The 16,823-nt window shown below is 37.9% G+C and overlaps 1 long non-coding RNA gene across 1 annotated transcript; it reads right to left on the reverse strand.

The window, feature by feature from the left end:
• Positions 1-3,012: 3,012 nt before the first annotated feature.
• Positions 3,013-6,086, reverse strand: LOC115928912. The gene is made up of 3 exons (XR_004066283.1): positions 6,037-6,086; positions 4,454-4,578; positions 3,013-3,936 (listed from the first exon to the last, which is right to left on the reverse strand). It is a non-coding gene; the product is annotated as an uncharacterized LOC115928912 (long non-coding RNA).
• Between the last annotated feature and the right edge of the window lie 10,737 nt (positions 6,087-16,823).

Raw genomic sequence — 16,823 nt, forward strand, 5'->3', positions numbered from 1 at the left:
AAATCTAAAACTGCCATAACTTTCTCATATAAATTCCGTTTTGTGTTTTAATCTCACATTATCTTTATCTCATAATTGCACATAGCCATGCCAAATTTCACGCTCCAATGGCCTTGCACAACATAAATAGCGCCCTCTAAAGTTCTGGGAATTGGCTTTCTCTCTGTGGCCGTATCTCCATAATGGCTTGGCAAACCCGTACCCTTTTTTGGATTTAGATACTTGAAGATATGCCCTTTCCAGCCATATACAAAATTATATACCCTAACACTGACCAAATTTGAGAAAAATGCCCCCCAAAATTGCCATTTTCGAGAAAATTCGAAAATAACTTCAACTTGCTCTAAAATGGCGATCTTTATACCTATATCAGTGAAACTTGGCGGATATATGTATCCATATACGTGACAACTGTTTGCCAAGTTTGGTAAAATTCGAATATGTCAGCGCAAAGTTATCGCCCAAAATGATGAATTTACTATGCATTACGTAATAGCGCGTTTAATGCGTGCAATACATTGCGCGCAGATAACAATGGTGTCAAACTGACCGCAATGAAGTGCCCTTTCGAATCATACCAAGTATACTATATGTTCACACAGAAAATTGTGAGTAAATCGTATTTGAACAAAGGTCACTACACGAATTCCGCCGAGTTTCCGCCCGAATCTAACACGTATCGGCTATGACGTCATTTTTTCAGACTGCTTTTCGCCCCTTAAACGTCCTTTTTTTTCCTTGAAAATTTGCAGTGACATGCCGAGTTCCAATACGCAGGGCACCTCTTGGCCGGATTTTTGAAATTGGTCAAGGGGGCCATTTAAGACGCCATTTTGTCCTATACATCTATTTTACATCACGTGTTTCGATAGGATTATCATAGAAAAAAAGAGAGTGGTTTACAATAACAACCATGAAATTCTCTTTCTAATGATACCAAATACGGCCCATAAAGAGACGTAAAGAGAGAGAGAAAAAACAATTTAACTCCGGCCATAATACAGATCCTGCACGTTTTCCGCCCATTCATTACACGCATTGTCTATGGGGCATATCGGGTTCACGCTTTTGGCCCCAGAACAAACTTGATTGCAATGTCAAACATGCACCAAATCCCATTGGTTTGTGCACGCAGTGCTTGCGAGCCCTTTCTAGGTTCTTTCCCCTATCCCAATTTCTTTCAAACTTCGTAGGCATAGTACCATCCCATCAAGGTCACTGTTGATGCCTTTCTTTCGCCCTACCTATCTCCAATATCACAGAAGCTACAGACTTCGTGCAAATCTGGATAGTCCGAGAGAAGCTCTTTCGTTTGACACGTAGAAACACGGCGTCATTGCACGCACATCGTTCTGACACGATTGCATTTCTAGTTTCACAGTAATCTAGTCAGCGTGCAGCAGAAGCAGGGGGGTTCAACTCCGCTTCTGCATCCGTCTAGCCATGGGGAGATTTTGGAGGGTCAAAAGTGCACACTGCTTCCACTTTTCATGTATTAGCCTATGAAGACGACAAATGTTTAGTGCACCAGCGAAATGGGGATTTTGGACTGCGCGTAGCGCGCAAAATATTTAAATTAAAATTTGGAATATTCATGAGCTCTTTTCCACTTATTAGCATATTATCGCAATGGAAAAAAGACAATGCGCATGCGTTACTATATTGACATAATCCTTAATTGGGCCGGATAAATGTAGAACAATTAAAGGTCATGCAGAGTTGGGGAGGTGTGTGTGTTTGGGGGGGGGGGGGGGGGGGGGGGGGGGGGGGGGGGGGGGGGGGGGTAATAAACCCTTTAATGGTTGACTTAGTTGGGGCCACAAACTTCACTGTAACCAGGATGGAAAGTACATTTAAAAAAATTCAGTTCAGTTAAAAGGCAAAATAATGACCCCATTTCACTGTGGTACCTCAATTCATTTTTTACCTTTTTTTTTTTTGTTCGTTTATTAACTTAAATATTTTTCAAATCAGAAAACTGCACTGATCATTTAGCCGACTTAACACGTGATATATTCATATTTTTAGTGTCCAAATAATGAATCATTCTCACCTCGACTTCAATGTTCTTCATATTGTGCCCCATCCCCAATGAAATTTAAATTTTTGCATTCGTCGCCACTGATTTTCTTGAAATTTGCCCCCCCCCCCCAACAGTAACATTTTCAATACAGGGACCCCTTCCAATATTGACATTTCCATAGGCTCTATTAACCTCCCTCCCCCATCCACACCCCAATTACCTATGCTTTCATCATTTTGGCATTGACTTATTCTTTATTTAACTCCCCCCTCATCTTTATTGTAAACCATTTTTTATACTGTATTTATACATTAGTCTTGCCCACTCTCTTGTTACTTTTCCGCTTTCTCTCTCATTAGGAACGATGGTTAAATCTATCTCGCTGATGCCAGATATAAACAAACATCAAATGGTCGAACACCATACTCAATTCTACACAAGACTGCATCAGCCCCCATCTCACCTCAGTCATAGAGCATTATCATTACAGAGTGCCTACATCATCATAATCACCAGCATCATCACATATATTTCACAAAATAAGAAAATGAAAAGAACAGAATTAAGCAGTATTAACTAATTTATTAACATCTATGAACTCATTTATCAACATATTTTGTTTCTATAAAGATCTTTTTAAATCCAACATGACATCAACAAAAGGATGACAAAAGGATGGGGGAGGGGGGGAGGGGGGGGGGGTGCTGTCTCTTGAATTCAAATTTTTCAGTTGTAAAAGTTTACTGTAGATTTTGAGAAAAAAAAATCAATAATATCAACATGCTATTTTATTATGTAAAGCACAGGTATATACTGAGTTTTATGAGTACTTTATCTTACATTGGACATTATTGTTTTGTTTTTTTACTACTACCTGTATTATCATTATTATTACTGCTATTATCATGATCATTGTCATTATTGTTACTATTTGTAATATTGTTATTATTATTAATGTTATTAATTATATTACTACAGTATTACTATCGAACTACATCATTTTATCCCCCCCCCCCCCTTCAATTTACTATCCAGTTCAGCATCCCTAATATATTTGTCAGAACTTGACTTAAGATTAAATATAAAAAAACTATGTTTCATGTACATGCATTTAAAAGAACAAATGATTACTTTCATGATCCTCGATATATCTTCTTCTTCTTCTGGTAGTCTTCAAAAGGCGTTGTAGCCTATCACGAAGATGAATTAATACTAAAGATTACAAGTGGTGTGAGGAAGATAGATTGTTTATAAGTGGGATAAGGAGAGTAGATGCCTCAGAAGTAGTCCCTGGCAGTTTTCTGGACTGTCAGCATGCACTATATTTGCTGGAAGTAAGTTCCATTAACTTTGGGACAGAGTGTTGGGCAAATACAAACTTGTCTATGTCGCTTCTGGCTTGGTACAACTGGAGGGTCATGTCATGGTACTTCCTGCTCGTGATTTGTTAAAGCCCGTCTGTACTAGTTTGGTCTGGGGGATTAGACCACCCTGCAAGGTCACTTACAGGTGGTTATCTCATCAAATCAGCTCTCAATTAATATAAGAAAAAGAGGATCATGGGGGACCAACAGGCACCGATTAGGCATTGTTTGCTATATAGAGGGCGCAAGTAGCTATAAGTAGTGCAGTGGGAAAATTTTCAAGGGAGAGCGGAGAGACCATCGACTATCTTGTGCACCATTCCCAGTCTTCTTGCAGAGTGCCTTGTAGTTGTAGATATAGTAGGCAACTAAAGGTGCTGATCATCTCAGTCAAACTGCTGGTTCATTTGTGGTCCCCATTGTGAAGTAGCGTCCTGGACATCGGAGATGTTGTAGGGATCCCAGACACAGGAACAGTTCTCAAGATGAGGGTGTACTAGGGACTTGTACAAAAGAAGCCTGGGTATCAAACCTTCTGCAAGGGACAACCTGCATAATAAAAACAAAAGAGAGGAGAAATCAAATAAGATTAAAACTGCTGCATTACATTGGATTTTCAAAAATAGATCTAGTACCTTCCCACTTTGTTTAGGTCTTGCATTTTAATTTTATTAAAAAATGATAAACTTATGTCTATCTGATAGGGCCTTTTTTGAAAAGAAGAGTAAAGGTTTAGATGTATTTCCTATTATTTTAAAAGTAATTTCCAATTTATTTTAAGTTATTATTTGCTAGACTTTTGTGAGCAAAAGTTTGTTAGATATAATGTAATATTTAGGAAAAAATGCCTTTGAGTACGTCTTTTAATATGCTGAGAGAATAAACTGTAGCAACACCATAGTTTGTCACCTAAATAAAAAGCTAGAGAATAAATGAGAATTACAAGATATAATGCAACACAAAATGACAGTTCCCCAAATCTTTGTATATAGTCCAAGTCGAGTGCGGTGTTCGCATGGGCTTAGATTATACAGCCTGAATATTTTCGAACTTCATACAAACATACCTTGCCAGAGTTCAACTTAGGTGTCCTGTTCTTGATTAGATCTACACCATAACATTTGATGATCAGGTCCTGGTGCTCTTTGTTGCACTTCTGTGATCATTATCTGCTTCTTTGTTCCATAGGATCTACAATTTAAAGAAAACATAAACTTAGTAAGGTTCCTGCTAATATCAAATGCATGCATTAGTTATCAGTTTATAACTTTGTTCATGTCCTTTAATAAAGAAAGAAATATCCATATCATATGTAGGGTTGGATCCAGAATTCTCACCAACATAAAACTAAAAGGGGTGGCATAAAATCCTGAAAATAAACTAATTATTTCAAACGAGGCACAATGACACGAGTAAGAGCAAAATCAGGGAAAGAGGGGGGGGGGGGGGGGGGAGACACCTTTTTTCTTTTGTTTTTGTTGTTGATGGTAGATCTAGCCTAGTAGTAGATCTAGATCTACATTCAAACTAAGCTGAATCTGGACCTGGATCACAATAATGATACATGTGCACGACTAGTCTAGTCTAGTGGAGCAAAAACGAGACTAGACCCATGGCTATGGAATTCTTTGCTATGGCATAACACAAGCTATAGATCTAGAGTCTAGATCTAATTGCCTATTTTTAGTATTATTAGTAGGTGGCTCTAGACCTAGATCTAGACCCGTCCCTAGACCTATGCCACATCTGAAAAGGGGGGCACAGAATGATTGTGCACCCCCCCCCCCTCTCCATAACTTCCACATCATTTATTTAATCCACCTACACCAGGCATTTATTTAGTCTTTCTTTATTAGAATGCATTAGGCCTAGAATCTAGCCCTAGATCTAGGCCTATACTAGATGCGGGGTTAAATGCTGTTTATATTTAAGTGCTAGATCTAGACTAGACCTAGATCTAGGCCTAGATCTAGCCCTAGGCCTAGGGCTCTGCTTAGGCTTTGCTTAATTAGCCCGAATGTTTCTGTCTCTTTCGTTCGTTAGCCTCTGATTTGGGTAGGGTCGGCTGAAGAGAGGAGCCGACCCTACCCAAATCAAGGGCTAACGAACAAAAGAGACAGAAAATTCAGGCCAGACTATGCTATGAATACTACTACTAGCCTAGCCCTAGGCTTTACAGTAACACACTGTAAGTTATAGCCGCGCCAGCTCAGGAAACGCAGTCGCTTCTTGGTGGAGTGTTACAGCCGGCTAGAACCGGCGGATTGAAGATCATAAACCGCTCGACGAGATCTCATCGGCTTGGACTAGCAATGAGCCATTTGCGCAGTCTCCAATACTGCAATAGGTCCACATCTACGACCGATTACTATCGGAAATCAAGCTATGAACTGAACTTAAAATTATGAGATGTGCTCTAATGAAATGACCTACGGTAAAATCCTGATTGTTTCTGAAAATACTACCGTCGATGACTTAAATTAGAGTTCATTCAATCAGTTAATATTCTTTGGTCAGAAGAAAGAAAAGAGGATGGGGTAGGGGGTTGACCGGGTAATACGTTGTGACAATGCGGAGAGCCGCTCACTGCAATGACGAACACATCACAATCATTTCAGAGACCTTCACACAAAATGGATCTTTACTTACTTTTCTTGATATCATAGGGTATCACTTCGATGCCAATGTTCGCCTGAAGATTTTCTGCTTCACTGAGATGTACTTGACAAACTTCTATTATAATAGAAATTCACTTAAAAGAAAAATGTTTCATTGTTCGTAATTGAATAACTTGAAAGTTGCAGTTCATACAACCGCCATTTTCGTGCTCAAATCGTAGGGAATTCTGGGAATGCAAAAAATGTTTTATGCATGACCTAATACATAAAACATTTTGTCGATGGCCAATCAACAAACAGTAGTTGGCGTATTTTTTACGTCATTGCTCATGAATATTCATTGACCCTCCAAAACCGTCGTTCAAATCGGACAAAACCCCCATAATGCATCCAATGCAAAACCTATGAAATGTCAAAGGTCACGATTTTAGTTGGCCCTCTAGTCCTCCTACTAATATTCCAGGGGGTAATTGTCCTTTAGGGGTAGTTTTTTCGGGGGGTAATTTTCCTGGGGGTGATTGCCCAGGGGGTAATTGTCCTAGAACCGGGACTTGGTATAAATAACATTCAAACGTGGTTCTCTTTATTTCCATAACGGTTTACAAATAATGCTGAAATGACATAATTTCCTAGGTTTTTCCTCACTTTTTTAGTAAATTATAGTTTTTGATGCGTTTGTTGGAAAATGGCAAAATTCCTAAATTTGCAGTCAGGCAAGAAATATGCCTTTTGAGTTGCCTACATGTCAGGGCCCGCGAAATGGCGGGGATCGGAAGCCTCGAGCTCCCCCCCCCCCCCCCCCAGATTTTTTTGTTTGGAAAAAGTATATCAAAGAGAAATAGAAAGAAAGAATAGTTAACTGCCATTGTCACAAAATAATGAGGTATCAAAATATACTCATCTGTCGGTAATTTAATGCCTAATACCCCTGATCCCCAGGGGAGGGGGGCGGTGGGGGCGATCCGCCCAGAACGCCGGCCAAAAAAACAAAAACCAAAAAAGAGAGGAGAAAAAATGAAGAGGACGGAGGAAAAAAAAAGGAGCAGACAAAGAAATTTTTTTGAAATTCAGACAAGTATTACGAATCGTTTCTCTATAATAATTTCATGAAACCTCAAAGCTTCCGCACTTCGCGCGGGAGGGAGGGGGGGGGGGGCAACTGAATTAAGACAATAATTAAGAGTCGAGAACGGTACAATGATCGTCTTCTTTCTCTAATAATTTAAAGATACAATGTCCCTTTTGCAGCCAACCTCAAATTCTGTAGAACTTTGCAGGAATTATGAATATGTCATGTATATCCTATCTGTGAAATTTAAACGCTAGCAGTGTCCTCATATTCAAATTATGCAATGAAACCCGTTTACTTGCTAGACTTCACTGTCAGACACTATTGAGTGACTGACTGGCTTTTTTTCTTCTTTGGTAATAACATACATAAAAGAGTTTTAAAGGGTACATAAGCATTTGTCTACATCAATAACCCACTTCTTGTGATGGCCAAGATTAAACTGATTGAATCTTTGCGCAGCATAAAACGTATGACCATTCGGTACAATTGTCTGAAAATCAAGACTATTACTTTTGGGCTCTATAGCCCTAAAGTCGATTTGACAACAAATAGTCATTATTTTCCAACTTAAAGACATTTTCAAGCCCCACCTTTTTTAGGGAAGTTCTAAATAAGTATTATCTTTCAAATGCAGTTGGAATTTAACTTTTTCATTTTTTGGGCCTGCAAATGGGACATAGTACCTTTAATGAAATGTAAAAGCTTTCGCGAGGTAGGGGCGGGGATGGGGAATTGAGACGAGAACAGTACAACGAATCGTCTCATTCTATAATTATTTAATGAAAAATCAAAGCTTCCGCTTGCGGAGGAGAGAGAGGGAAAAACTCGCCCCTCCCTGCACCCCCCCCCCCATTACGTCACTGCCGGTCACCATTACGTACCAATATTTGCCTCGCATAATTTCAAATTTGCCCCCCCCCCCCCTGAAGCTTTGACATTTAATTAAATTAATAGAGAAAGAAGACGATAATTGTGCCGTTCTCGACTGTTCTTGTCTTAATTCAGTTCCCCCCCCCCCCCTCTCGCGCGAAAGCTTTTACGTTTCAATCAATTATTAGAGAAAGAAGACGATCATTGTACCGTTTTGAACTCTTAATTTTTGTCTTAATTCAATTGCCCCCCCCCCCCTCCCTCCCGCGCGAAGTGCGGAAGCTTTGAGGTTTCATGAAATTATTATAGAGAAACGATTCGTAATACTTGTCTGAATTTCAAAAATGTTATAGATGGCATATATGCCGGTGAATACATCTTTCAGATGGTATAGACAATTAAAGATAATTTCAATTTGTGTTGGCATGATCGAATCTCTTTGAGCAGAAGTCACTTAAACGCCCTCTCTGTCTAATTCTGAACAGATAATCTTTTTCTTTCTTTCATGATGATGATGATGATGATGATGATGATGATGATGATGATGATGATGATGATGATGATGATGATGATAATGATGAGGATGACGTTGACATACAAATCTGTGTAAATCCAGACCATAAAAGGAAAAGGTTTTTATTACGATTTTGTTGCCCTATTCGTGGTAGAGTACACTAACTAATACCACCTCTAGAAAGAGAGAAAAATATATTTAAACAAAATAAAAAGATTGTATAAGTCTTTTATCTTTTATAAATGTAATACTTCCTGGGAGAAATGTCAATAGTTTAAACATATTTGTGGCTTACACCCAGTAAATAAGATCGATTGATCGATCTGTAATTGAAAAGAAAAAAAAAATCCCGCTGGTTCCAAGATTTTTTCTGACTTGTTTTTTCAATTACAGCTCGATCAATCGATCTTATTTACTGGGTGTAAGCCACAAATATGTTTAAACTAAGTCTTTTATCTTTATAAAGAAACCTGTCAGAAACAAATTTTGGATTTTGTTCTTCTTCTTTAAAACAGAAATACATGACATTAAGAAACCGTATCATAGATCCTTGTTACTACTGAGGGAAAAAAAATGGGGGAGGGCCACGTAGAAATTTGTTAAATGAGAAATGTCATTACATTTTGTATAGCATGCAATAATGCATGAGGATGCATCGTGCATGGGGATAAACAAAAGCAGTGCTCCTTGCTAAGTTTGTCCCCCCCCCCCCAAAAAAAAAAAAAATAATAATAATAATAATAAACAAACAAACAACTAAATAAATAAATAAATAGATAAATAAATAAATAAATAAATAAATAAATAAATAAATAAATAAATAAATAAATGAATAAAATAAAAATAAAATAAAATAACAAGCATATTATGAAATTGTAAAGTGGGCCGTCTTTCTTAATGTTTACAAGAAAAGAGTTGCATGTTAATGTTTGTATTTTTTTATTATACATGTACGTATATTTTGAATACTTTCGAAAACTGTTATTTTTAATTAAAAATAAAATGTTTAATGGTAACAAAAACACAAGGAGAAGGCAAGCCGAAATAATAACTCAATAGTCTAGTCTTCAGACAGACTTGATTTGACGTTGAACAATCTTTTAATGTTCTGAGATGGTGCATACATGACCTAGTTAACGTTTATTTTCTTCATCTCATATGAGAGAACAATACTGTGCATCTATTTTAAGAAAGAAACGAATGTCAGAACAGATTTCAACATGTGTTATCTTTTATTGACTCGGTGAATCTTCTCTGAAAAAGGGTCCAAAAAAGATACACAGGTCCAGTATACATACACAAATAAACTCAAGCGAACTATGGCACAGATAGATAATGATTATAACTCATTCGACATGCGTCATGCAAATGGTAAGTTGTTAGTGATTATTATGCAAGAGCTAAATACAGGTGTTCGATGTATTAATTCACAACAAAGAATACAGAAAATAAAGAGTCCGTGGATTCGAATACAGGTGTTCTTTGATTACAGGTGTTCATTCAATACAGGTGTTCAATGTATTATTTCACAATGAAAGAAAATAACGATTCTGTGGATTGAATACAGGTGTTCGGTGGATACAGGCGGTACAGGTGTTCAATGTTTTATCTCACAATGAAAGAAACAAATAGTCTGTGGATTTTGCATAATTACTGTTTTACAACAAATGGCATGTTGACAGTTTTGATCACAGAGATGATCGTCTAATGTGCTTGCAGAGTTATATTGCAAGAGTGCCTCTTACCAGAAAATCTCTTTTCCAGTGTCTACAACACTAACTGAAAGAGTCGAAATATCATTAATAATATATTTATTTAAACAAAAAATTGAGGGCTGCAGCTCCAAATTCTCCGCTACCTAAGCTTATGCTTATTAAAAGAAAGTTTTTTCTTCTTCTTCAAAATGTCATCTTTAGTGCATAAGTATTTTGGCATGACATTTCATTAAAAATATTTGACAATGTCATCTGCTTTGCAAAATTAAAAGTGAATTTAATGTATACAAACAAAATAAAGAATTGCCTATAAGATACGACTATTTAGAGGCAAAGGTTGGATTCAGAAACTGGGAGGGGCAAAGGTCGATTAAATGAAATGGGAGACGGCTGAAGAAGGTGTGATAGGGTGTGTTACATCTCTTTCTCTCTCTCTCTCTCTCTCTCTCTCTCTCTCTCTCTCTCTCTCTCTCTCGCTATTTCTTGTTGTTGCTAATCCATCCTTCGCCTTTAATGGTAAGTCTTTCATTTAAACATAATACAAAATTAGAAAGAGACCACCTCGCGACCAGAATATAATGGTGACGATTGCCCGCAGTCTCGCATTTCTAAAGTTCTTGAAGAGGGAAGGGCCTGTACAGCCCCCACCCCCCCCCCCCCCCGCCCCAACCACGGCTTACGATTCCTCTGATATCATATTGCTGTTCATCACACCAACCTACATTCCTCACACTAAGAATATTCCCGCCACATAACTGCGTCAATATTTACGGCTGTATGATGAAAGGTATGCACAACAATATTTTCAAGTTCGCGTCTGGTGTCATAAAATGTACACACACTCGGGTGGGGTATATATGTCACTTCCTGAAATTGATACCTTGTGAGTCTAGACATCTAGACTACCTTGTAAGCCCATCAGGTGTAGTCAGATCTGGGAATCGAATTTCACAAACAGGTCTGTTGCTATCCTGGGGTGACACCCTCTCTCCAAAATATTTTAAAGCTGTAATAGATTGTAAGACACATTTTCATGAACTTGTTCACCGTGTTTCCCAGTACAAATTAAAAAAGAATATGTATTTATTTCTTTAAAAAAATATTTTAAAATCAATGAAATTATATATGAATCAGACTATGCAAAGGCGGTTCTTCCGGGGGTAGGGAGAAGAGAGCCCAAACTTTTCAGTATCTGAAAGTGCCCTCTTTCCTTCTAAGCTCAATATATGCTGCGTTTCCTTGCAAATAAATAACCTTTGAATTTCTGATAAGTGTCCCTTTAACCCGCTTAATAAGCACCCTGATTTAACTATAGGGCCTATTTTCCATTTGCGATTTAAAAAAAAAAAAAAAAAAATTATTTTAAAGATACCTTTTAACGGTTCTTAGGGGAATATAGACTTCGAAACGTCATTTTAACAGTGACATGTAGGCCTACATTAGTACTACCACGAAGGCGGTGAAGCTGGGATAGGGGGGCACACTGCCCCCCTCCTTAATTCTACAAGTTGTAACATTGCCCCTTTTCAAAGTATGATACAGCTCAATTTCAACGCTATCAAGGGTCCATAATCGGGGCCCTGTCTTACAAAGAGCTGCGATTGATCCAAATCAATCGCTAGTCCTCTAATCAATCACAAGTTTGCAGTCTCCTATCTCTGATGTACATAGTTGCGATTAATATCAACTCTTTGTAAGACAGGGCCTATACTCTCTTTAAAAAAAGAGTGAATTTTTACTCTGTTTTCACTTTCTTAGGAGTGACGTCCGTGATCACTTGTTTAGGAGTGAAAATCGATTGATTTTAGAGTGCTCTCTAAGAAGAAAAGAGTGAATGTTTACTCTATTTTCATTACATTACTCTCCAGAGGAGTGACGTCCGTGATCACTCGGGTTTTTTTTAGAGAGCAGGTGTAGATAAAATCATGACAAATAAAACTATATTTCTTTTCACTCTGTTTCAGTTTTAATTACCATGATGTTTTCGATTGGAATTACCGTGATATGCCGTAATAAACTGATAAAATACGCATCCTCGAACCCCATGCCCTATTGAAACTAGTAACGACAGGGGCGGCAAAGAGGCGTCACGACCATTTTCTAGAATAAGCCTATATTTAAGTTAGTATTGTTTGTTGGGAGCCAGGGGAGTACAAATAATCAAATAATTCCTCTGGCTCTCAACAGATTAATTATATTACATTGTTATGCTATTTATGTTATTTGTAGTTATTTGTCTACGATATATTACTGTATTGTTATATGTTGTACAAATGTGAGTCGTAAGACGATTTTTATGCCTTCCTTTTATTTTGTGTATGAAAATAAAAAAATTCAATTCAAAGCCACTACTATTGCGCCAAATCTAATGAACGGGCGTTTAGGCTTTAACTATGAGACGCTTCTTCGTGACGCAGGGGTGAGATAGCCTAGCGCAAGGTTCGGGATTCGTCCATAATCGGCGTCAAGAAAACACTGGCGCATCAAATCATTATTGCGCGAGAATAAAAGATCGGCCTGACTCCTCATTCGAGCCGGTCTTTGGTGTATCATTTGCTGTTGCTTCGTCAAGATTTATTTTCCCTCTCTCTTTAATTGAACGAATCATGGGTTTGAACGAATCAATAATTGGCACAGGAGAACGACGCCGTTTTTACTCGATTGTCGCCAGGGTCAACTACGGAGACAGATTCGACACTCATCTGTTACGTAGGCGTCGATGCCATCAATGAATTCATCCAATTTTGACAACATCGCTGTATCATTTCAAGAAAATATTAAGGCGTCGATGAACATGACTGACATATTCCACCGTGCCTTCAATAATTATTGTAGAAACAATGTCACCAGCATCCGACAGGGGCGCATGTTTGTGTGCGTGCATGTGTGGGTGGGGGATGGGGCTCAGACATACAACATTTGACAAAGAACAAAGGTTTTCATTACGTCTATTGATACTAATTTTCTTTCTCAAGTTTAGACAATAGCTGTCAGGGTGACGTCATCGCGGAAGGACATTTGCCTTTGAAAAAATGATGATCTCTCCGGAAAACATTGTAATATCATACGTGCTTTGTTGTCCTTTAAGAAGGCATCTGCACAGCTGTCAAACTTTTTCTTTCTTTCTTTACTGGCTCAATGAAAAATATGATTATGCGTGGGCAGCAGAGGAGCTGCTGTAGACGGCACCTTGGCTTGCGGCGAGAAACGGCACCGACAATGTGGGCATGTCGGGGGCAAAGACATGCGAATAATGCGTCTCCTGTTTTGTGGGTAAACATGGAGGATGCGGAGATGCCAGAACAGGCAACATTAGAACATGACATGTCCGTCGGAGACGATGGGTGGGCTGGCACGGGGGAGATGTTACTTGTTTTCGGGGGTAGCAAAGGGGAACACCCCCCTCGTAATTTTTGTTTGATGAAATTTCATTGTCGTTGCATGAAAATGTATTAAAAAACATAGGAAGGTATACAGACAATCAGTTATTGAAGTAAATAATCGTGAATGAAAGAGAGTGTAAAACCAGAATTTAAATCTTTTTTGTAGGTTAGGCATATTTTAGAAACGTCGGTAGAATGATTGTGGTATAGTGACAACATCAATGACAACATAAGCTGCAACAACAGCAACAACAGCAACAGCAGCAGTGGAATTAGTTTATAGTGGCGTAGCTACAAAGGGGCACTTGCCCCCTCCCCCGATCGCATGATGAAAAAATTGAGGACAGAAAAGAGGTCCGAGAAAGATTGGGGAAGGGGAAAGAGAACTTAAAACAACTTCCTCCCCATGATTAGATGGCCTTTTTAATTTGCATTTCATCAACCTAGTTTGATCTATGCCTTCAGCCCCCCTGTTATAGTTTCCATTTTCTGATGGTAGTAGTAGAAGCAGCAGCAGTAATTTTAGAAGTAGACGTAGAAGTAGTTCGTGTAACAATATGACGAAACTCAAGTAAACACGACTCAACGATGACTTTCAACGTTTTATCTCTAGCATGTCAAGTACTAGTATATGAATATTTACAAAGCGTTTTTTAACATATAAATTTAATTTGTTCAAATACAGTGCTACTGATAAACAAACATCGAAAAAGATAGCATCTTGTTAGCTTTATGAGATAATGGTCATGTTATGTCTCAAAGACCCGAATGCAACCCGTTCATATCGGTGGTTCATATTTGCAATTCCTATAGGCTATACTTTGATCGCTGAGAAGGTACTTTTGTTGTCTATTTTGGAACATGTGTCATCATTTTTTATCTAACTAGCGAGGGAAACTTTATATTTTTCCAATGAATCACGTCTTTAAACAAAAATCTTGCATAGCCTTTTATAACGAGACTTAAAGACCGCTTTTCCGCTCAAAGTGAGGGCTGGAAAACCAATGTCTTAACCCCCGAATAGTTTACCGGGATTGAGCATAAAATAAAATAAAAATGAAAGAAATACAGAGTGGAGAATGATTACGAATATTTACGATAATACTGTATTTGAAGACTTTTTTTTAATTTAAAAAAAGTTTGGACATCATGACAGCCACAACAAGTCAATCGGAGAAACATGAATGTTGGTCTATTTTCATTTCCGAGAGTGAAATGTTTACTAGATGTTTATGAGTTTATAGCTTAATCTCCTAATCTTTGTGCTTTGTTTCCTTAACTATTTTTCGCCTAGTATAGCCTATGATATTTTGACTAGGGACGTCTGGGACCGACCTTTAACTTCACCATCCAAAAAACGTGACTAGGTTTTGAACCTGGGTCCGCCGATTCATAGTCAAGGCGAAGACCACTGACGATACCCCAAGACCAACCCACATCTCCCCTCGCATCTGAGACATCACTCGATATACCTGCATCGCCCGAAGACTGGGTCAATTACATCTTCTTCTTTTTTGCCCCCGATGAGTCTGAAGAGGGAAGAGAGGGAGACATGAGTATATAGCGGCGCACAAACCATGCAGCCAATGAACTGCATGGAATGTGGTCTTTGCAGAAAGACAGAGAGAGAGAGAGAGAGAGAGAGAGAGAGAGAGAGAGAGAGAGAGAAAGAGAGAGATCAGTCGGTCAAAACACCTCATGCTGCTGTCACATGACGTATGTCATTTAAAGGGATTGGGTATCTTTGTCTCAGATTCGAAACAAAATCCTGGATTTAGCTCATGCTGCAATCATACTTATAAACATTTAGGTCAGTCAGAAACTTCCCATGACGTTTACAAGCCGACCGCCTTTCTGATTATCAAGATATTTATGATTGGAATTCGAAATGTCAAAAACCGTTTTCTACAGTCTATTGGGGAAAATGGGTATGGTAAAACCGGTCACTCAAAGATTTTTACTTTCGTGAGGCACTTCAGGATCATTTTAAAGCGCAATTTTCTTAGGGCTTCAATTTACACCATTATTACAGACACTGATAACACGTAGGGCCATGCATATCAGATTTAGAATTGTTAAAGCAAGTAGTTATTAAGGTGGTGTTTATATTGCATAGACCATTTTCGTAATGTAATCAAATCTACTGCATAACTCTTTGTTAAGCGCCCTTTACAAATTGTTTCATTCATGTATTAAATTTGTATTACAATACGAGAATGGTTGAATTGAATTGAGTTTTATTTTCTTAAAACATAAAAAAGAAATGTACATACAAAATGATACGACAAAATGAAGTGGGGGGGGGGGGGGGTTACAAAAAAAGTATTAATTCTTATATATCGGTTATCATATCCCCTTGAACAATATCAAAGCAAATAGGACACAAAGTAAATATTCTTTGAGAAGCTCCGAAGCCGGTAAGAATGTATTCAAAATTATGTGTACTAGTTTATTAACTATGGTAGCGGAAATTTTCTTCCGGTTTAAAAGTGCTTAATCTGAAAAGGCAACATAAGCACATGTTACACGCCTGTGTGACACGTGAACTTAAAATTACAGTGTATTAAAGATGGGGCCATTTTTATTTCAAAATTGGAAAAGCTCTTGAATTCCGTAAAGAGTTATAACATATTCTAAAAAAAGTGGATGAAAAATAAACCATGCGTTTTGGTATAGGCACATCCTAAAATGAAATCACAGAAAAATAAGCTGCAGCAATAAAAGCACAAAAATGCCCAACACGGAAAAACAATTGACGGAACATTAAAAAAAAAAAAATCAACGTTAAACGTTAAAACTTTAAAGATACTATGTCCCTTTTGCAGCCAACCTCAAATTCTGTAAAAATTTGCGGGAATTATGAATATGTCATACATGTCCTATCTGTGAAATTTAAACGCTAGCAGTGTCCTAATATTCAAATTATGCAATGAAACCCGTTTACGTGCTAGACTTCACTGTCAGACACTATTGAGTGACTGACTGGCCCTTTTTATGCTTTGGTAATAACATACATAAAATGAGCTGTAAAAGGTACATGAGCATTTGTCTACAACAATTACCCACTGTTTGTAATGGCCAAAATTAAACTGATTGAATCTTTGCGCAGCATAAAACGTTCAACCATTCGGTTCAATGGTCTGAAAATCAAGACTATTACTTAGTGGCTCTATAGCTCCTAAGTCGATTTGACAACTAATAGTCATTATTTTCCCACTTAAAGACATTTTCAAGCCCCTTTTCTTTAGGGAAGTTCTAGATTAG

The sequence above is a fragment of the Strongylocentrotus purpuratus genome, unplaced genomic scaffold (assembly GCF_000002235.5).
Source record: "Strongylocentrotus purpuratus isolate Spur 01 unplaced genomic scaffold, Spur_5.0 spur5_scaffold_3, whole genome shotgun sequence".
NCBI classification, from domain to species: Eukaryota; Metazoa; Echinodermata; class Echinoidea; order Camarodonta; family Strongylocentrotidae; genus Strongylocentrotus; species Strongylocentrotus purpuratus.